The sequence below is a fragment of the Zingiber officinale genome, chromosome 1A (genome assembly GCF_018446385.1).
Source record: "Zingiber officinale cultivar Zhangliang chromosome 1A, Zo_v1.1, whole genome shotgun sequence".
Lineage (NCBI taxonomy): Eukaryota > Viridiplantae > Streptophyta > Magnoliopsida > Zingiberales > Zingiberaceae > Zingiber > Zingiber officinale.
In genome coordinates this window covers 120,660,241-120,678,910 of record NC_055987.1, presented here as the reverse complement: position 1 = coordinate 120,678,910, position 18,670 = coordinate 120,660,241, and the positions used below count along the sequence as shown (strand labels likewise).

General features: G+C 40.1%; 1 long non-coding RNA gene across 1 annotated transcript; it reads right to left on the bottom strand.

The window, feature by feature from the left end:
• Positions 1 to 1,558: 1,558 nt before the first annotated feature.
• On the bottom strand, positions 1,559 to 7,448 carry LOC122029497. Its single transcript, XR_006125083.1, has 4 exons — positions 6,669 to 7,448; positions 6,493 to 6,590; positions 6,141 to 6,200; positions 1,559 to 1,613 (listed from the first exon to the last, which is right to left on the bottom strand). It is a non-coding gene; the product is annotated as an uncharacterized LOC122029497 (long non-coding RNA).
• Between the last annotated feature and the right edge of the window lie 11,222 nt (positions 7,449 to 18,670).

Genomic DNA, 18,670 nt, shown 5'->3' with positions numbered 1-18,670 from the left:
TCGGTTTTTTTAGACTATAAATTTTAGATCGAACCAAATTTTTATTAAGTCAAACCAATTTTTTTTTTTAAAAAAAATCGGTTTGTTGGGTTTGATTTTATTGAAAATTCAATTTAATTCGGTTCTATTTTTATCAAAAATCGGTTTGATTCAGTTTGTTCGAAAAAAATCGGTTCAGTTCGGTTTTAACCGAATACTCACCCCTAGAGCGAGCCTTGACTGTGGAGAAGGACAAAAATCATGATCAAGCCATCAAGTTGGAGAAGCTAAGGTAGCAAGCACATAATTTTGCAGTCCTTTGTGTTGTGAGACACCGAGCGGTGGTAGGAGTAGAATATTGGGATCCATGGTCGGGGCTCGATGGATCTCATCCGTCAACTTCCACATGCTAGGTTGCATGCGGTCGAGACTTCTGATGTTGCTATTGAGGGCCTGCTTAGGGCCCTTTTGGGGGCGCATTATTGTGAGCCACTTGACGCTCGTGAAGACAGCAGGCTTAGGAATCACTTCTTTCTTCCGAGCTAGCTGAGCTTCCTCCACATTGATATATTTTATAGCCCATCTGAGTAGGCGATCAAAGTCCCTAGGAGGCTTCCTGATAAGGGATCAGAAGAAATCATTATCTGTAAGTCCTTGTGAAAATACACTTACTAGAATTTCCTGAGTGGTTGAATGGACGTCCATAGCCATTTGGTCGAATCTTTTGATGAAGGCCCGTAATGTCTTTATGGGTACTTGAGTGAGAATAAATTTATAGTTGTCTTCTGATAGCAACAACTGTTGGAGAAATGTTGGAGGAACACTACTTGAAAATTCTTGAAGCTGCAAATGGATCCAATCGACAGTCTTTTAAACCATCTCTGCACCGAGCCAAACAATGAAGTGAGAAACACTCGACATTTGACTCCATCAGTATATTGGTGGAGTGTGCTGATGTTGTCAAATTTGAGTAGGTGATCTTCGGGCTCAGTCGATCCTCCATACTCTCTGATCGACAAAGGTCGAAAGTGAGCCGAAAGCTAGTCATCTAGAATTTCTTGGGAAAACTATAGATTTACCCGCTTGGGAGAATCGTCATTTTGGGGTGCTTTGCCCTTACGGGCGTCCCGAGCATGTGCGTCCTCGGAGGACGATCTTTGTGTTCTTTTCGCCTAGCCATGCTCTTCTGAAGACATTTTGAATAATGCTCTGTGGTATGGGTTTGACGCATTGGGCACTAGCGGTAAGTTAGTCGTCGGGACGGGTGCCTAGTGGAAGGCGTCCGTTGGCTGGTGGTGTAACGCCCCGCCCCGCCCCTCCCGCTAAGGCGACGGGGGTTACTTGACGACTCTTGCATACTTAACACAGCGGAAGTCTTACTTAGAGAATTTAAAAACCTTTTTCTTACTTAAAAGTCACAATAGACATAAAAGGTCCACATAGCATGCTTATCATAAATTTTGGGTCTTAATACCAAACACATACTTAAAGTCATGGAGTCATAAAGTAAAAACATCAACATGGCAAATTTCTTATTAAATGAAAGCAGGTCATTTCTTTTAGCCAGTCCACTACCGCACACATCCTTCAAGCCCTCCTGCTGCTCCCCTAGTACATCCATTCCTTGCCTTTATCTGTAGTATAAGAAAGTAAGCTATGAGCACTCATGGCTCAGTAAGTTCCTTTTCTACTCACGAAAACCGTAAAGCATATTAAAAACATAAGTCATAAGGCATAAAGACAAATGTATCATGTCAATAGCATATCATGGCATATCATAACATAACATAAAGTATCATGGCATAATCATAAAGTATAAGCATGATAAATTCCTAAACATATATCATGCAACATATGCAACATGTCTTTTGAAAACTTATACAATACATACTTAAACATAATCTCAACATGATTAGGGCTCCGGCTTGTACCACATACATAATTGCGCGCGTCCTATGTAGGTCCAAGGTAGCAAGTCTTGAACCCTACAAGGCATACATACTAGGCCCGTTTCTTAGTCCATCGACCTAGGGGCACTTAGGAGCCCATCCCTAACGAGGCCCGTTTCTTAGTCCATCGACCCCGGGGCGCTTATGGAGCCCACCCTTGGTACAAGCCATACATAAAGTAAGTAGCATGACTTAACTTACATATCATAGTTCTTATCATTTCATGCATATCATATTTCTTAACGTATCATAAAACATGCATATTTGGGCACACAGCACATGCATGAATCATAACATACATCATGAACATATCACTTATCTTAAAGCATGCATATTTGGGCACACAACACATGCATGAATCATAGGCTTGCATAACGAATGTATCATTTTATCATGTCATAAAGTAAGCATGTTTGAGCACATAGTACATACATGGGTCATAAGCATACATGAAAGAACATAACACATATCCTAAAAAGACATAACCATTCATGGAATCATTAAATATCATCTCTTCATAGCATGTGAGGTATATCTAGTCACTAAACCCATATGGCTGAAAGTCATGAAAGGTCCACATGATCTCTAGACAACATACAAACATAAAAATTCTCATGATATCTTCACATACTAACATAAGAAAGATCATAAGCATGTTAACCTACATTTTAAAGCCCTCCTAGGTTTCCAATTATTTCATGGCCGAAACCTTTCATGAAGAGGAATCAAGTTCTAAGCAACATGTAAACATATATACCCTATACCCATATCATATTATATTTCATAGGGAACTACTTAAGCACATTTAGTTTGGGTTCTAAGTTCCCTAAGCTCCTAATCATATCATGGCCGAACCCTAGCTTATCTCATCCTAGGTTACAAGTAGCATAGAGGTGTTGAACCTTAAGCCAACATGTTATACATTTTCATGAGGAACAACATAAGCATGTTTGTTTCAAATTTCAAACTTCCTAGACCCATTAACTCAAGGTGGCCGAACCTAACAATCATGGAATTAGATTTTTAGTGGCATAAGAGTATGAAACCACAACTACATTCCATAGCATACATCACAAGAACATCATAAACATATATAAGTTGGGTTCTAATCTCTCTAAGCCTTTAAACTTGTAGTGGCCGAAACATGTAAATCATGGAACTAGATTTTTAGTGACATGAGAGCATGGGAACTACAACTACATTTCATAGCATATATCTCAAGGGCATCATAAGCATGTATAAGTTGGATTCAAATTTCTCTAGGCCCTTTAAACTTGTAGTGGCCGAAACATGTAAATCATGGAGCTAGATTTTTAGTGACATGAGAGCATGGGAAACACAACCACATTTCATAGCATATATCTCAAGGGCATCATAAGCATGTATAAGTTGGATTCAAATTTCTCTAGGCCCTTTTAAACTTGTAGCGGCCGAAACTTAACAAGCATGAAACTAAGTTTCTAGTGGCATAAGAGCATGGAAACCCTACCCAAATTTCATGGCTTCATAACAAGGAACAACATGAGTACACTTAGTTAAAAATCTACACATACTAGCTTTAAAACCTAATGTGGCCGAAAGTTACATGTATTCAAAATTCTATATAACAAGCAACCATAAAACATCAACTAGTTTCATATTATTTTATCAAAAAGGTCATGAGCCTCTTAGCCTTGGTTTCAACTTTCCTAGACTTCAACTCTCATCATAACCGAACCCTCATAAGCATGAAATAAGATTCATAACTAACATACAATCATGGCATAACATTTTAGCTTCATGTCTTGTCTTAGGAAAAATCTTAGCATGCTTGGTCTTAGGTTTCAAAACTCTCCTAGGCCTTTACTCCTTTCTTGGCCGAATATTCATGAGCATGTAAATAGAGTTTCAAACAACATACAAGTAAGAGAAAAGTTAACAACCTCATTATCATAGGGTACATAACCAAAAGAATAAGGAAACATGCTTAGTTTGAGTTTTGAACTTACCTAGTCTTCTTGTTCATGCTTGGCCGAAACATGTAAATCATGAAACTAATTTTTTAATTAATTATTCTAGCATGGAAACCATAGATTAACTTCTTACATAAAATACATGTCACAAGAAAAATAGAAAGCATATCTAATCACAACTTTCTTAAACTTTTCTTCTTGTTTTTGACTGAATTTTCTTAAACAACATCTTAAGTTTTTTAAGCGATCTATCTCCATGAAAAACCATACAAACCATTGTACCACAGGTGAGGGGAAGCTTACCTAATGTTCACTTGTTAATCCTTAAGAAATGGTACCCTTGGTGAAGAGGAAGTAGGGAGCTTCTTCTTCTAGCACTCCTTTCGATTTCTCTTGCTTGGAAAGGTACACCTTGAAGGCTCCTTCTTGTAATTTAGTTTTCTCTTAGGGAGAAACCTAAACTTGGCTTGTGGAGATGAGGGAGGAGGATGCTAGTCTCAGCAAAGGGTGAGGGAGAAGGGAAAAAAATGAAATCCTTTAGTTCCTTTCCTTTTTATGCTAAGTGAGTGGAAGTTACAAAGATGAACTTTGCTTCCCTTCCTCCTTAATGCATACATGTATTTTTTTTTAATGAAAAGATGTCCTCATTCCTTCCCCTTAACTCTTCTCTTCACTATCCTCTTTAATCTCCACGAAAATAGAGAGGAAAAAGGGAGAAAGACAACTTGTCTTTTGCTTCTCTTTTTCTTAACCAAGAGGTAAACAAGAGGAAGAAAGCTCATTGGTTTTTCCCTTGTTCCCTTACTAAATTATATCTTTACTTTTAACTACCATTTCTATCATTTCCCTTTCACATATTATTCATTATCTTAGTGGTTAACATACACAATTTTATTTCTATCCTTGGTGAGAGGTTCAAGGTTCAAACCTTCACCTCTTCTTTTTATTTCTCTTATTTTTTTTTCTTCGATTCTTCTTCTTTTATGTTCTAAAGCAAATAACACCCATATACTTATCTTATAATTTTGTGGATGTTACAGGTGGTTTAGTTGCCGCTCGATGTGACCCTCCACTTGAGTCCCATGTTCAGCATATTGGTCAGTAGCGGACATAGCTAGGTTGTTCAACTTTCAGCACTCGACTGTTATTTCTTGTTGTTGTTGCACCGTCTTTACAACTCGAGCATTTATCAGCATCTCCAACTCTTCTGGGGTTAACGTCACTATGGTGAGCCGACCAGTGTCTTCCATCTTCACGTCTCGGATGCAGGTGAGATTCCTACAAATGACACCAAATATGATCTTGTCGGAAATCGGTGAAGGCAGTGAGCTAGACACATGACTCTGCTGCTGACTCAATGAAGACTTCGCGTTGTCCTGCGATACAAGGAGTGTTAATTTTGGGCCAGGGAAGGGGTCCCTGGTGTTAGTCCTCCAACGCTCAAGTTAGTGCTTGATTTTAGAGAAGAAAGTAGTGAACTGTAGCAAATGACATGTGCAAATAAGAAACATTGCATAACTCCGCCGGTAGATATAGATCCCTTTTATAATGTCACTATTTCATTATGCACGCATCTCAAAGCATTAGCACATTTCCCAAAGTTTTCCTAAGAAAGGACATACCATAAAGTGACCCTAACACCTTTTCTTAAACGAGCCCTCCAATCTCTGTGACTTGATAGACTAGAAGCTTCTAAAAGATGATTTGTCAATGGGATATTCTCTGTCATTTCTGACACAAACTTTCAAAAGAAGACAATATGATAGGTAGCTAGGTCCCTGCTGCTCGCATATTCAACTATCACTATCCATGAGTGATTGAGTGGGAGCACTACAGGATAAGCAACATCTCCTCCGGCTATCACTACCCATGAGTGGCCGAGTGTGCAACGCTAAAATTGACTGACGACTCTCTCACACAACAAGGGAGACAATGGTTGTCAGTATGCATGCAATGATATGTAGTCAACATATATTAATAAATAGAAATTAGGTATGCTACATGAAACCCGCATACTCGATAAGATACATGAATAAACAACAATCAAAGCAAGTAAACATGATATCTAGTATCTGCTAAATATTATAGATGGTAGCATGAGACTATATAGATATGGAAACGAGTATCTCAAACATCGAGTGGATAGGCATCAAGCACAAGAAAAATACTAGTGGAGTCAAGGTAAATACAATAACTATCTGAATATATAACTCATACACTAAGGTCAAAGTACTAAAGAATCAAGGTAAGAAGGGCCCACCTTTATCGTAGCTCGTATCAACTAACTCCCATGTCGAGACGCTCGTCTCTAATCAGAGTCCTGTAATAAGATGTACGGTTTGGCTAAATCTCATCATGTATTAACTATCTAAACTAAATCCAAATCCAATTAGGAAACCATAATCAACGTGATCATTAATTATCCTTAATTAATGATAACTTCAATTACTTTCATCCATGAATCCTTTAATATTTCCAATCATAATCTACAATCCATTAATAAATCCAATACAACTTAATCAATTTCTATAATTAATTAACCAATCATTCAATCCAAGATCTTCCCAAATCAACTACTAACCATGATAGAAAAATGAATGAACCAAACCTACCCAAATCTAAAGACTTCGATGTTGACCCAGCCAAAGAAGCTTGCTGCTGGGGATTCATGGTCGGAGCTATAGTGCAGCCGCGGATCTCTAAACAAATCCTAAAACATAATCAACACATCCACAGCTAAGCATTAAACTCTAATTCTTAATCCACAACATTTAAACTAACAACTTACTACAAATCAGAATTTGAAATTCCTGTAGGACGAAATCCAATTGATGTTGTGGTGAAATTTTAGCTCTCCTCTTCGGATTTGATGAGGAGATGGTGTCTCTATCGATCATCCTCCCTTCTGAATCTGGACAGAGCACGGATGGGGCTCTAGGGCACAGTAGCGAGAGAAGATAGCAGTGATGAATCGGAAAGAGGAAGGCCCGCTGATGGCTATTGTGGTGTCGAGTCAGGGCAGAGGAGAGAGCTGGCGACCAACGGCTAGATTAGGTTGAAGATGAGTGATGGCGCTCTCTCTCCTGACCGAGGGTCATAGTATTGACAAGGTGGGTAGTGGTGATGATGGGTCGACACAGGCAATGCAATTGAGAAGAAGGGTGTGACTATGAATCGACAACTCCCTGCTCGTGGATGGAGAGATCAACAGACGACTCGTAGAAGGTGCAGGATTTGTGCCGACAATGGTGGATCGGCAATCGAAAGGGCAGAGGTGCGTGAGGAAGAGGGCGGCGACGTTGCTCGGCTATCAGTAGTGGTGGATCTGGAGGAGACCATGAGGTTAGGGCTCGGGCACCACTCGAGGTTAAAGATGAAGAATCTGTGTCGACATTAGGGCACGTCGCTAGCCAGCGTTTGGCGTCGGCGACAAGTCAGGGAAGAGGAAGGCGCTCACGAGGTAGCTGCGACATTGGGACTTCACCGGCGACGACAACGGGTGGCGCGACATCGGTGGTGGCATCGGGTGATGAAGAAGAGAGTCGGGAGAGTAGGGAGATCAGGCGGAGTGAGGAGGAAATAAAGGGAATGAACTTAGGTTTCATTCATTTATACTTAGGTTAATTATGTAACCTACATTAATTAAGGTTTAATCAACTCAATCAACTCCCAACTTAAATGGTATTCCAAACCAGCTTTCTTTAAACCTAATAAATCTACTTCTTAAAATATCTCCTCCGAACTCAGATTAAATCTAGAAAAATTTCTAAAAATCTATAAAAATTACTATAAGATTATTTTCTCAAATAATCTTATAATTTAATTATTATTTGGGTACTGTATTTTATATGACTAGTACCCGAGGTGCCTTCCATGCTAAGGAAGGCGCCTTAAGCTAGGCGATGGAAGACGCCTTCAGTCAGATAAAATTAGATTTCATCAACAATGAGAGGTGAGTTGTTCATGATAAGAGTTGGCAGGTTGAAGGTGCCTCTAGTACTATGGAAGACACCTTCAACACTTAATAAAAGGAGGTCTCACCCAAAGCTTCAAGATGACTCAAGTACATCTCTTCTACAAGCTTCTACATGTTCGTTCGATGTTCCGACTACTCCAACTTCGTGCTACTACTCAGCTATGATGCTGCTGCGTGTGATTGCTGCTGAGAAGTCATCTAACACCAAGCTCGATCTGACAATCTACAAGTGTTGGGTAACGAAATTTTTTTTGTGTACTTAATTATTTCTTAAATGAAAAGTGTAGCTTGTTACACTTATCCTATCTTTTCTATTGTATTTGTCTCCCTCTTCCGATAGTTCTGAAAGAGGATTATAAGGAATTTTCCATTGATATAGTCCACGAGATTGTGGACCTTGAAGTAAGAGTCGTCAAAGGCTCTGAACTAAGTAACCGATCGAGTTCTTGCTTTTCGTTTCTATTTTTTGTTCCGCTGTACTCACTTTGTTTTGAAAAGTTCAAAAAGAAAAGTTTTTAAAACCACATGATCCACCCCCTCCCCTCTTATGTGTGTAATGATCCAACATGGGACACTTTCTAGGAAAAGTAAGGGGACTGAGCCCTAGGGCCCACCCATCTTTTGGACCGGCCGGGAGTAGACTGGAGAAGTGCCTAGGAAAAGTGAGGGAATTGAGCCCTGGTGGTCCGATTGGCTTTTGGGATGGCCGGGAGTAGATTGGGGCAGTTTCCAGGAAAAGTGAGGGGATTAAATCTTGGGGCCGACTAGGAATAGATCAGGACAATACCTCTAAAGCTAAGTCTGGGAGGAAATGGTCGGTTTGGACACGTACTCCCCAACCTTGACTACCATCTCCTTTTGACTTTTGATCGCCATGTCAACTTGACTATTAGCCTCCCACTATTCCTGAGGTCATCCATTATACACCATGATACGGTGATAAAGATGGACCCTCCAAAAGTGGGGCAAAGTAGCAAATACTAGCTGATGTGGAGGTCAAATTCAAAGGGTTAAAGTGGTAGGGTCGGATGGACTACGAGACTGTGGATTAGGCAAAGTTGTCCAAGCGGGCCCTCAGAGCTGGTCGGATGTAACAGGCTGACCAGACCGTTTGAACGACCATCCTCCGTAACTTGCAGCTGAGGTTAAGAGTCAAATACTAAGTTACTCAGATCACCGCCCTCGCCGATCAGTCCGATCGGACACAATGCATTTTTCCAACAATAGTAAAGCCGAGTGAAGAACAGGTCAGTAACTTCACTTGTACGACCAAGCCGATGACATCCCAGCCAAGTGGTGCTCTGTCAGTCTACCACAGGATCCACATACATGTCTTGTTGTACTCTTTTGAAAGTTTTAACCGTCAATAACAAAGAATGTCATGCGGGTAAATCGTACTTTAGAAGCTTCTAGCTTGTCACATCACAAAGATTTGCATACTTGCTTAAGGAAATGTGTCAAAGACACTTTCGACTTATCTTCTAATAGAAAGCCTTTGAAAAATGTACATATGCTATAGGATGCATGCACATACACTATAAAAAGGGGGCCTCCGTTCACAGACGGAGGTATATGATGCTTCATTGTTTCACACGCTCTCTACTACTATTTGTTGCTACTATTCTCTTCGCTAGAACCGAATATTGACTTCAGCATCGGAGGGCCAATGCCTAGGACCTCTTCCTTGATCTAGCACTAACGATCCTTTACAACAGAGCCACGTTCTCAGCCAACCATCTTCTCAGCTTTCGGATAGGATCATATTTTGCGTCATCTGTGAGAATTTCACTTACATCTGAGACATGAAGATGGAAGACGTTGGATGACTCACTACAGTGACGTTAACTCAAGAAGACCTAGAGATGCTGGTAAACGCTCGGGCTGCAAGAATGTTACAACAATAATAGCAAGCAGCGACCAATTGTCGAAGGCTGAATGATCCAGTTGTATCAACGATAGGTTAACATGCTGAACAAGGAATATGAGTGGAAGACCCTGTCGGCTAGAAGTCGAACCACAAGCTGACAGGCGCCTTACAACAAGCACCCATCCCACCAGCACTGAATAGGTTGATCCCATAACATAGGGCGTTATTTCGCACGCCCTCGAAAGAGTATAGCCGAGTTGAAAGGACACAAGGATCCTCTTCAAAGAACACACCCATCCAGGATGTGCGGAAAGGTAAAGTACCCTGATTTGATGACTCTCCCGAGAGGATAAATAGGCAGTTCTCCCAAGAAATTTTCAACGACCAACTGCCACCTCACTTTAGATCTCTGAAAATCGGAGAGTATACAAGATCGACTGATCCTGAGGATCATCTTCTCAAATTCGATAACATAGTCATGGTCCACAAGTACACTGATGGAGTCAAGTGTTGCGTGTTCCTCACCACGCTATCTGAATCAGCGTAGAGGTAGTTCAAACGCTTGTCAATCAGCTTCATCTGTAACTTCAAATATTTCTGAACGACTTTTCTTCAGCACTTTGTTAGCAATTGCCTCTATCAAAAGATGAATGTGAACTTATTCTCGCTCAAACAAGGGTCCAAAGAAGCATTACAAGCCTACATTAATTGATTCAATCAAATGTCCATGGACGTCCCATCGGCCACCTATGAAATTTTGGTAAGTATCTTCTCATAGGGACTTACAGATAATGGTTTCTTTTGCTCACTTATTAGGAAGCCTCCAAGAAATTTCGATCACCTGCTCGAATGAGACACGATGTACATCAACATTGAAGAGGCCTAGTCAGCTTGGAAAAAAAGAAGTAATCCCTGAGCCCGCTGTTGTCCTAGAACACGGAATGACCCACACCAATTTGTAACCAAAAGGACCCCGAGCGCGCGCACCACAACAACACTAGGAGCCTCGAGCCCATGTGGTCTATCATATGGAGGCCAAGAGGGCAAGATTCCCTAAGCCCTAATAATGGACCTCGTTGTTCTTCTCTTACCACTGCTCGACAACTCACAACACGAAGGACTATTACCATTTCAACCCAAAACAATGCCAACCGACCCCCAAGGATTTTATCGTCGATCTCCCTCTCCTGAGCGCCACCATCACCGCCGATCGGGCAAAAACATGATCAGGGCAATGCACCTATCAAGTAGCACCAACCATAGCCCAAGCAAAGAGATAATCAAAGGCCTACTCGGGTATCTATCAAGTGGTCGGGACGGTCAGCTCGGGAGGAAGAGAATCACGACAATGCTGCCCGAGGAGACATCAGTATGATAGTGGGAGGCTCGACTGTTTATGACTCCAATCGGGCTCAGAAGCCACATGCTAGGTGGTTGGAGATTCACACAGTCAGGTGCAGTGAGGAAAAATCACAGGGACCAGAAATTAGTTTCAGTCTTCGAGATTTGGAGGGAGTGGAGATCTCTCATAATGATGTCATCAAGGTTGTGATTGCCAACTACAACATCCATTAAACCTTTGTTGACACGGGCAGCTCGGTCAATATTATATTTAAGAAGATATTTGATCAACTCCAGATAGATCGAAGTGAATTTTAGCCTATGACGACTCCGTTATACGACTTTATGGACAACGAGGTGTTGTCAATTAGCCAGGTTCGGTTGGCCATCTCTCTTGGGGAGGTGCCGCTTATGAGGACATGACAGACGAACTTCATCGTGGTGGACAGGTCTTCCATGTATAATGTAATTTTTGGTTGGTCAACACTGAACTAGTTTCAAGCAATCATCTCTATGTTTTGCCAGAAGATTAAGTTTCTTGTTGACGACTCGGTCAATGAAGTCAAAGGTGATCAATTGGTGGCGCACAAATGCTACGTGGAGGTGGTAAGAATTGAATCTCGAGTTGCTTGGAAGGCTCAATACCTTGAAGTCAACACAATTCGGGAGACTCCCCAACTCTAGTTTATGGAAAAAAAAAAGAAGAGGTACAAATTCATCCTAGCCAATCAGACTCCTCCACATTCATCGCGACCGATCTAAGCCCCGAGAAGAAGTCCAAGTTGATTACCTGCTTGAAGCAGAATCACAATGTATTTGCATGGACAATTCATGAGCTCTCAGACATCTCCCCGGTAATAATACAACATGAGTTGCATGTGTTAGGGTCGGTTGGTGCTAGAGAGAGTGGGGGGGGGGGGGGGGGGGGAAATAGCTCATCGCGCTTCGTTGTCTTGCTTCGTAATGATAATATGCAGTGGAATAAATATGAAACATAACTCACAATGCTAATACAAGGATTTATTTGGTATCCACCTCAAGAAGAGATGACTAATCCAAGAATCCACACATGACACACTCTCCACTAAGAAAAAATACTCTTTCTCGGTAACTACTGGAGGTGGAGAAACCTTGTACAAACTCACACAAGCATACAACTCTAAACAAGAAGTAAATACAAGATAATACACATGAAAACCTTCTTGCTTGAACCCTTGTAGCTTGTAGATGCCTCTGGACCCTTTGGAAAGTGAAACAACACTTCTCTTCCAAGCTCTTAGTTCGGTGATGAGTCACAGTGAAGAATCTTGTAAGCGCTGCTGAGAAGAAAGCTCACCACGAGCTTTATAATGTGCGCTCCTAAGGCTCCCAATCTATTGGACTTGCTCCCAATTGCTACGTAAGATCACAGCAATCTCAGCCGTCAAAAACCTACATCCAACACAACGGTCATTTCCTAATTGATCGGCTGATTGATTGGGGATCATTCTGTGATTGCGACATTTCTTCCCAATCGATCAGCTGATCGATTGGAATGTTGTTTGTCGCAACGCTATGCCAATCGATCGGCTGATCGATTGAACCATTGTTCAATCGATCGGTTGATCGATTGGTCTTCCCTTGACTTGCTTAAACCAAGTCTAGGGTCCCCATATCCAACATCCGATCAACCGTGACCTGTTGGAACTCCTCATGCTTAGCATCCGGTCAACCTTGACCTGCTGGGACTTCTTCATCAAGTATTCGGTCAACCCTTTAACCCACTTGGACTTTTCTCCTCGTGCTAAGTGTCCGGTCAACCTTGACCCACTTGAAGTTACCATCTCGTGCCAAGTGTCCGGTCCCTCATGACCCACTTGGACTTCCTATCACCAGATGTCTGGTCTACCTTGACCCACTTGGATTTCTGCATGTCAAGTATCCGGTCACTTCTTTGACCACTTGGACTTTTCAACACCAGGTGTCCGGTCAACCTTGACCCACTTGGATTTCCACATGCCTGACTTCACTCACCAGGTTTTTCTATCTGTCTGGCTTTACTCAATAGGACTTTCACCTAGTTTCACTCACTAAGATTTTCACACTGCCCGGCTTCACTCACCGGGACTTTCACTTGCCTAGTTTCACTCATTAGGTCATTCACCCGACTTCACTCACCAGGATTTCCCAACTGCCTAACTTCACTCACTAGGTCTTTCACTTGGCTTCACTCACAAGGATTTCTAACTGTCTAGCTTCACTCACTAGGTCTTTCAACTACCTAGCTTTACTCACCAGAACTTCCAACTGCTTAGCTTCACTCACTAGGACTTTCAATCTGCCTGACTTCACTCACTATGACTTTCAACTGCCTAGTTTCACTCACTAGGTCTTCTAATCTGCCTAGTTTCACTCACCAAGACTTTCCAGTCAAGTATCCGGTCAAACCTCTGACCTACTTGACTCTTCTTTACATCAATCTGATCAAACTTTTGTTGAAGTGTATACTGAAAGCCTAAGCTTTATAAACATTCATTATGAATAAAGAATCATATTTGGTCAAATTGTCTACATTTAGTTGTAGTTGTTCAATTAATTTATACTGTAAATAACATAGTATGTGGTGCCACATGCAGAAGATAATGTTATCAGTACCTTATAAATTATAAACAGTAGCTCACGACCAAAATGGAAAGGAACAAACCATTAGAATGTTGTACTGTAATTAGGTATCAGTTTATCTTGACTGTATAATTACACTAGTACACTTAGAGTGTAATGAGTAGGAGCATTTGAGGTCGTTTCTTTTATACTGACTTTATAAAGAAACAAAGACCTCGGTTATTATGGAAGTGTGTGCTCTTAATCCTAATATAATAACAAGCACATATATTTGATATTTAATTCTTTAATTTATCAATGGGTGAGATTTAGTTCGATGAATCAATAAGCCTGATAAGTTAGGAAATGGTATCACTTATAGTGTGTGTTATTGATTATAGAAGGAAACTATGTCCTAGAGATACTAGGTTGATAATGTTCTCAAGAGGAGCTCATAAGGATTGTCATGTTAAACCCTGCAGGTGGACTTAGTCCGACATGATGATAAGGTTGAGTGGTACTACTCTTGGATTAAGATATTAATTAAATGAGTTGTCAGTAACTCACTTAATTAGTGGACATTCGATATCTTAAACACAGGGAGACTAACACACTCATAATAAGAAGGAGCCCAAAAATGTAATTTGGGATTAGTGCGGTAGTTCAATAATAGTTCTCTAGTGGAATGAATTATTATTGATAAAATTAAGTTGTGTGTTCGGGGCGAACACGGGATGCTTAATTTTATCGGGAGACCAAAACCAATTCCTCCTCTCGGTCCCTATCGTAGCCTCTTATTTATTGAGTACTATACCCACCTATACCCATCTTCTATACCCACCTAAAGGGGGCCGGCCAAGCTAGCTTGGGAACTAAGCTAGGGCCGGCCTAAGCATGAATTTGGGTGGCCGGCCCTAGCTTGAACCCAAGCTAGAGGGGCCGGCCATATTAAATTAAAAAGAATTTTAATTTTAATTTTTATTATGTGGAAGATATAATTTATTAAAGAGAATTAAAATTAAAATATCTGTCTTGTAAAAGATCTACAAAAGATTAAAGAAAGAGATTAGATCTCTTTCCTTATTTGTAGATTGGTGAGATATTTTATTTTCTCTTTAAAAATTATTCACATGTTGCAAAATTAAAATTATGAAAATTTCTTTTTATCAACCATGAAGAGATTTTTGAAGAGAAATTTTTAATTTTAAAATTTCCAGAAACAAATTAGGAAGTTTTAATTTGTTGATTAAAACTTGTCTAATTTATTTCTCCATGTGGTGGCCGGCCAATATAGTTTAATTTGGGAAATTTTATTTTATTTTTCTCAATTAAATCATGTCAAGGAAATTAAGGAAATTTTATTGTAATTAAATTTCCTAATTTGCCTAGGCCAAGGAATATAAAAGAAGGGGTGGGGGTGCCTTCATGAGGTGAACCTTAATTATTTCTCTCCCTCTTTTGTTCCTTGGTGTGGCCGGCCATCATCATCCTCTCCCTCTCTTCCTCTTGTGGTGGCCGAACCTCTCTCTCCCCTTGGAGCTCTCGTGGTGGCCGGATACTACTTGGAGAAGAAGAAGAAGAAGGAGAGAAAGCTAGCATCTCTTGGAGCTTGGTTGGTGTTTTGATTTTCTTCCTTGGTGAAGCTTCCTTATTGTTGGCCGAACCTAGCTAGGAGGAGAAGAAGGTGGTTGGTGGTTTCTCATCTCGGAAGATAGTTGCCCACACAACGTCCGAGGTTAGAAGAGGAATACGGTAGAAGATCAAGAGGTCTTTCTAGAAGGTATAACTAGTAATTTTTCCTTTCCTCATCATACTAGTTATTTATGGAAATAATACCAAATACAAGAGGCTTACGTTCTAGTATTTCGAATATGTTTTTCGAAGTTGTGTTTTTTTTGTTTTATTTTTCCTTGTGATTTGATTGTTCTTTTCGGTTAACCTAAAGTTATTTTAGGAAATTAAATATTAGATTTCTATAAAAGGTTTTGTCTAGTCGGTGGTGGTTGCTCCTATATCTAAGAAGGCCATGTGCCTCGCCACGTCAGTACTGGGAACCAATTATGGAAATTAATATTTAATGGAATTAATAACTTAAGGTGATTTGGGTCGAACGTGTTAAGTTCCGCAGGAGATCCAAGTCAAAACCTAAAAGAACAAATAGATTAAGTTTTGGATCAAACGTGTTAAGTTCCGCAGGCGATCCAAAATTTAATTTAAAAGAACACATAGTAGCTAGGAAAAGGTTCAGACCTTTGTACAAAATTTTTGTACAGTAGAACCTCTAGGTTTTCCAAGTAGCAACCAACAATTGGTATCAGAGCTAGGGTTTTGCCTCTGTGTATTTGGTATTAGGTTAATTATGCACATGTCATACATAATTTAGGCAGGTTAATAGTAGGATGTGCTAACTTTGTGGATGCAGGATCCAACTATTATGACTTTTAATTATTATGTGTGTGATTGGACCCTTGGACATGTCAAGGGCATTTATATGTGTGTGCATGATTGTATTAAAATACAGGAGTATTTAGTTTTATTAGGATTTTATTTTTGATCTAGATACATGTACATTCCTTTTATGGAATATAGGATCAAAAATGTAAAATTCTATTTATGTCGCGAATCGAATCTTGCAAAGCGTGGAACCTTCTAAGGACCAAAGGCGCAGCGGAACTAGGAGCAAGATGGAGGCGACAGCTAGACCCGGTGGCGGTGGCCAAATATGGCAGCAGCTTGGGATGACAACACACGGAGGACGACTAGAGATAAAAGCCACAATAGTTGAAAATTAGATTTTCTATTTATTGCTTTTATATTGTGATGTGTGTGCATGTTAGTTTACAAGTTTAGTAGGCTAGCATAGTTAAAATTCCTCATTTATAAATAACTAAGTGGGAGAGGGATTTTTAAGTAAATCCCATGGTCTCCATTACTGGTTTGTAAGTGATGCAAACAAGCTTGCGCGTTGGCTCTGAGTGCCTTCCTCCATAACGGATGAGCTTGTTTGCAGATCACTAGAACATACTTCCATTTTTGGATGACTATAGGAAGTTAATTAAGAGCGTGTGATCTTCTCCAACGGAAGGGGCATAATCTTATTAATGGACTTAGTGTCAAGTAATGGTATACACTTAGACACATCTAATAGTATCCTCCCCATCGAAGTCACTGCTATTATTTGTGTGACCAAATGATATCAACTATTAATTTTATTTGTCAAAAAGTTAGGTTGACAAGATAATAAAATTAATGGGTTAAAACCCTCCTTTTACAAATGTTGAATTTGTATACGTCCACACTAACGTGGCATACAAAATTCACGGTGTTTTGAGGTGTTGGTTAATTTAAAATAATATTGTTTGAGGAATCAATATTATTCTAAATTTAGAGTTCTGACCAAAAGTTATTTGTGATTCTTAGGATGACTTTCAACCCACTGTCCATCATACTTCAACAGAATAGACTTACTGGACCTAATTACATAGATTGGAAAAGGAACCTGGACATTGTTCTTACTGCTGAAAGCTATAAATTTGTACTGACTGAGTCGTGCCCTGAAGCACCTACTGGTGAATCTACCCAAGAGGAGATTGAATATCGTAGGAAATGGGTAAAAGCAGATGAGATGGTGTGGTGTTACATTTTGGCTTCAATGTCAAATGTATTGCAACATCAGCATCAAGATTTACCAACAGCCTATGATATTATGAACAATCTCAAGGAACTCTTTGGTCATCAGGATAGGGCTTCTAGGCAAGAAGCCATGAGAAAGATAATGACAGCCACCATGCAAGAGGGTACTCCTGTGAGAGATCATATCCTAAAGATGATGGCTTATCTGAACGAGATACAGATCCTTGGAGGAGAAATTGATGGGGAAACTCAGATCGATATGATCCTCCAAACGCTACCTAGAAGTTTTGAGCAGTTCCGCCTGAACTATAATATGAATAAGAGGATTTATTCATTAGCGGAACTACTGACAGAACTTCAAGCAACAGAAGATTATTTCATCACAATTCTCAAATTCACTATGCTGAAAATGGTTCTACTTCTAAACCGAGAGGAAAGAAGAAAAAGAAACAAGTTGGCTCAGCAAAGAAAGTGAATAAAATTCAGAGTACAGGATTTAAAGCTGGAGTGAAGAAGCCGAAGGGCAAGTGCTTCATCTGCAAGTAGTCAGGGCATTGGAAGGCGGACTGTCCTCGTAGGAATCAGAACAACAAAGGTATATCTCATGCTCTAGTTGTTGAAACATGTTTAGCGGTGTTATCTACCAGCACTTGGTGTGTAGATACGGGAGCCATTGATCATGTCTGCAATTCCCTGCAGGGGTTCCAGGAAACCCGACGACTAACTGAAGGAGAGATTACCGTCTACATGGGCAATGCTACTAAGGTGGCGGCTGTTGCAGTGGGAGACGTCTACTTATCTTTTAGTAGAAATAGAAATTTGATTTTAAGAAATTGTCTTTATGTACCCAGTTTTAGAAAGAATTTAATTTCAGTTTCTAAACTGTTTTTAGATAGATATTCAGTTTCTTTTAGTAACGATGTAGTTATTAAAAGAAATAAAGTGATTATCTGTTCTGGTGCATTAGTTGGCAATTTGTATACTTTAAATCCAATTTCTTCCACAAGGCAAAACATGGAAATTTATAACTCATCTTCTAACTCTAATAAAAGAAAAGAACCCTCGAAAATGAACCAAGCATATCTTTGGCATCTAAGGCTTGGTCATATTAACTTAAGTAGGATTCAGAGACTTATAGCTGATGGACTTTTGAGTTCGTTAGAGTTGGAAAATTTTCCAACTTGTGAATCTTGCTTGGAAGGTAAAATGACCAAGAGGTCGTTCAAGGCCAAGGGGTATAGAGCCAAAGAAGTGTTAGAATTGGTTCATTCTGATTTGTGTGGTCCTATGTCTGTCCAGGCAAGAGGAGGTTTCGAATATTTTGTCTCTTTTATAGATGATTATTCAAGATACGGATATATTTACCTAATGCACCGCAAGTCCGAGTGCTTTG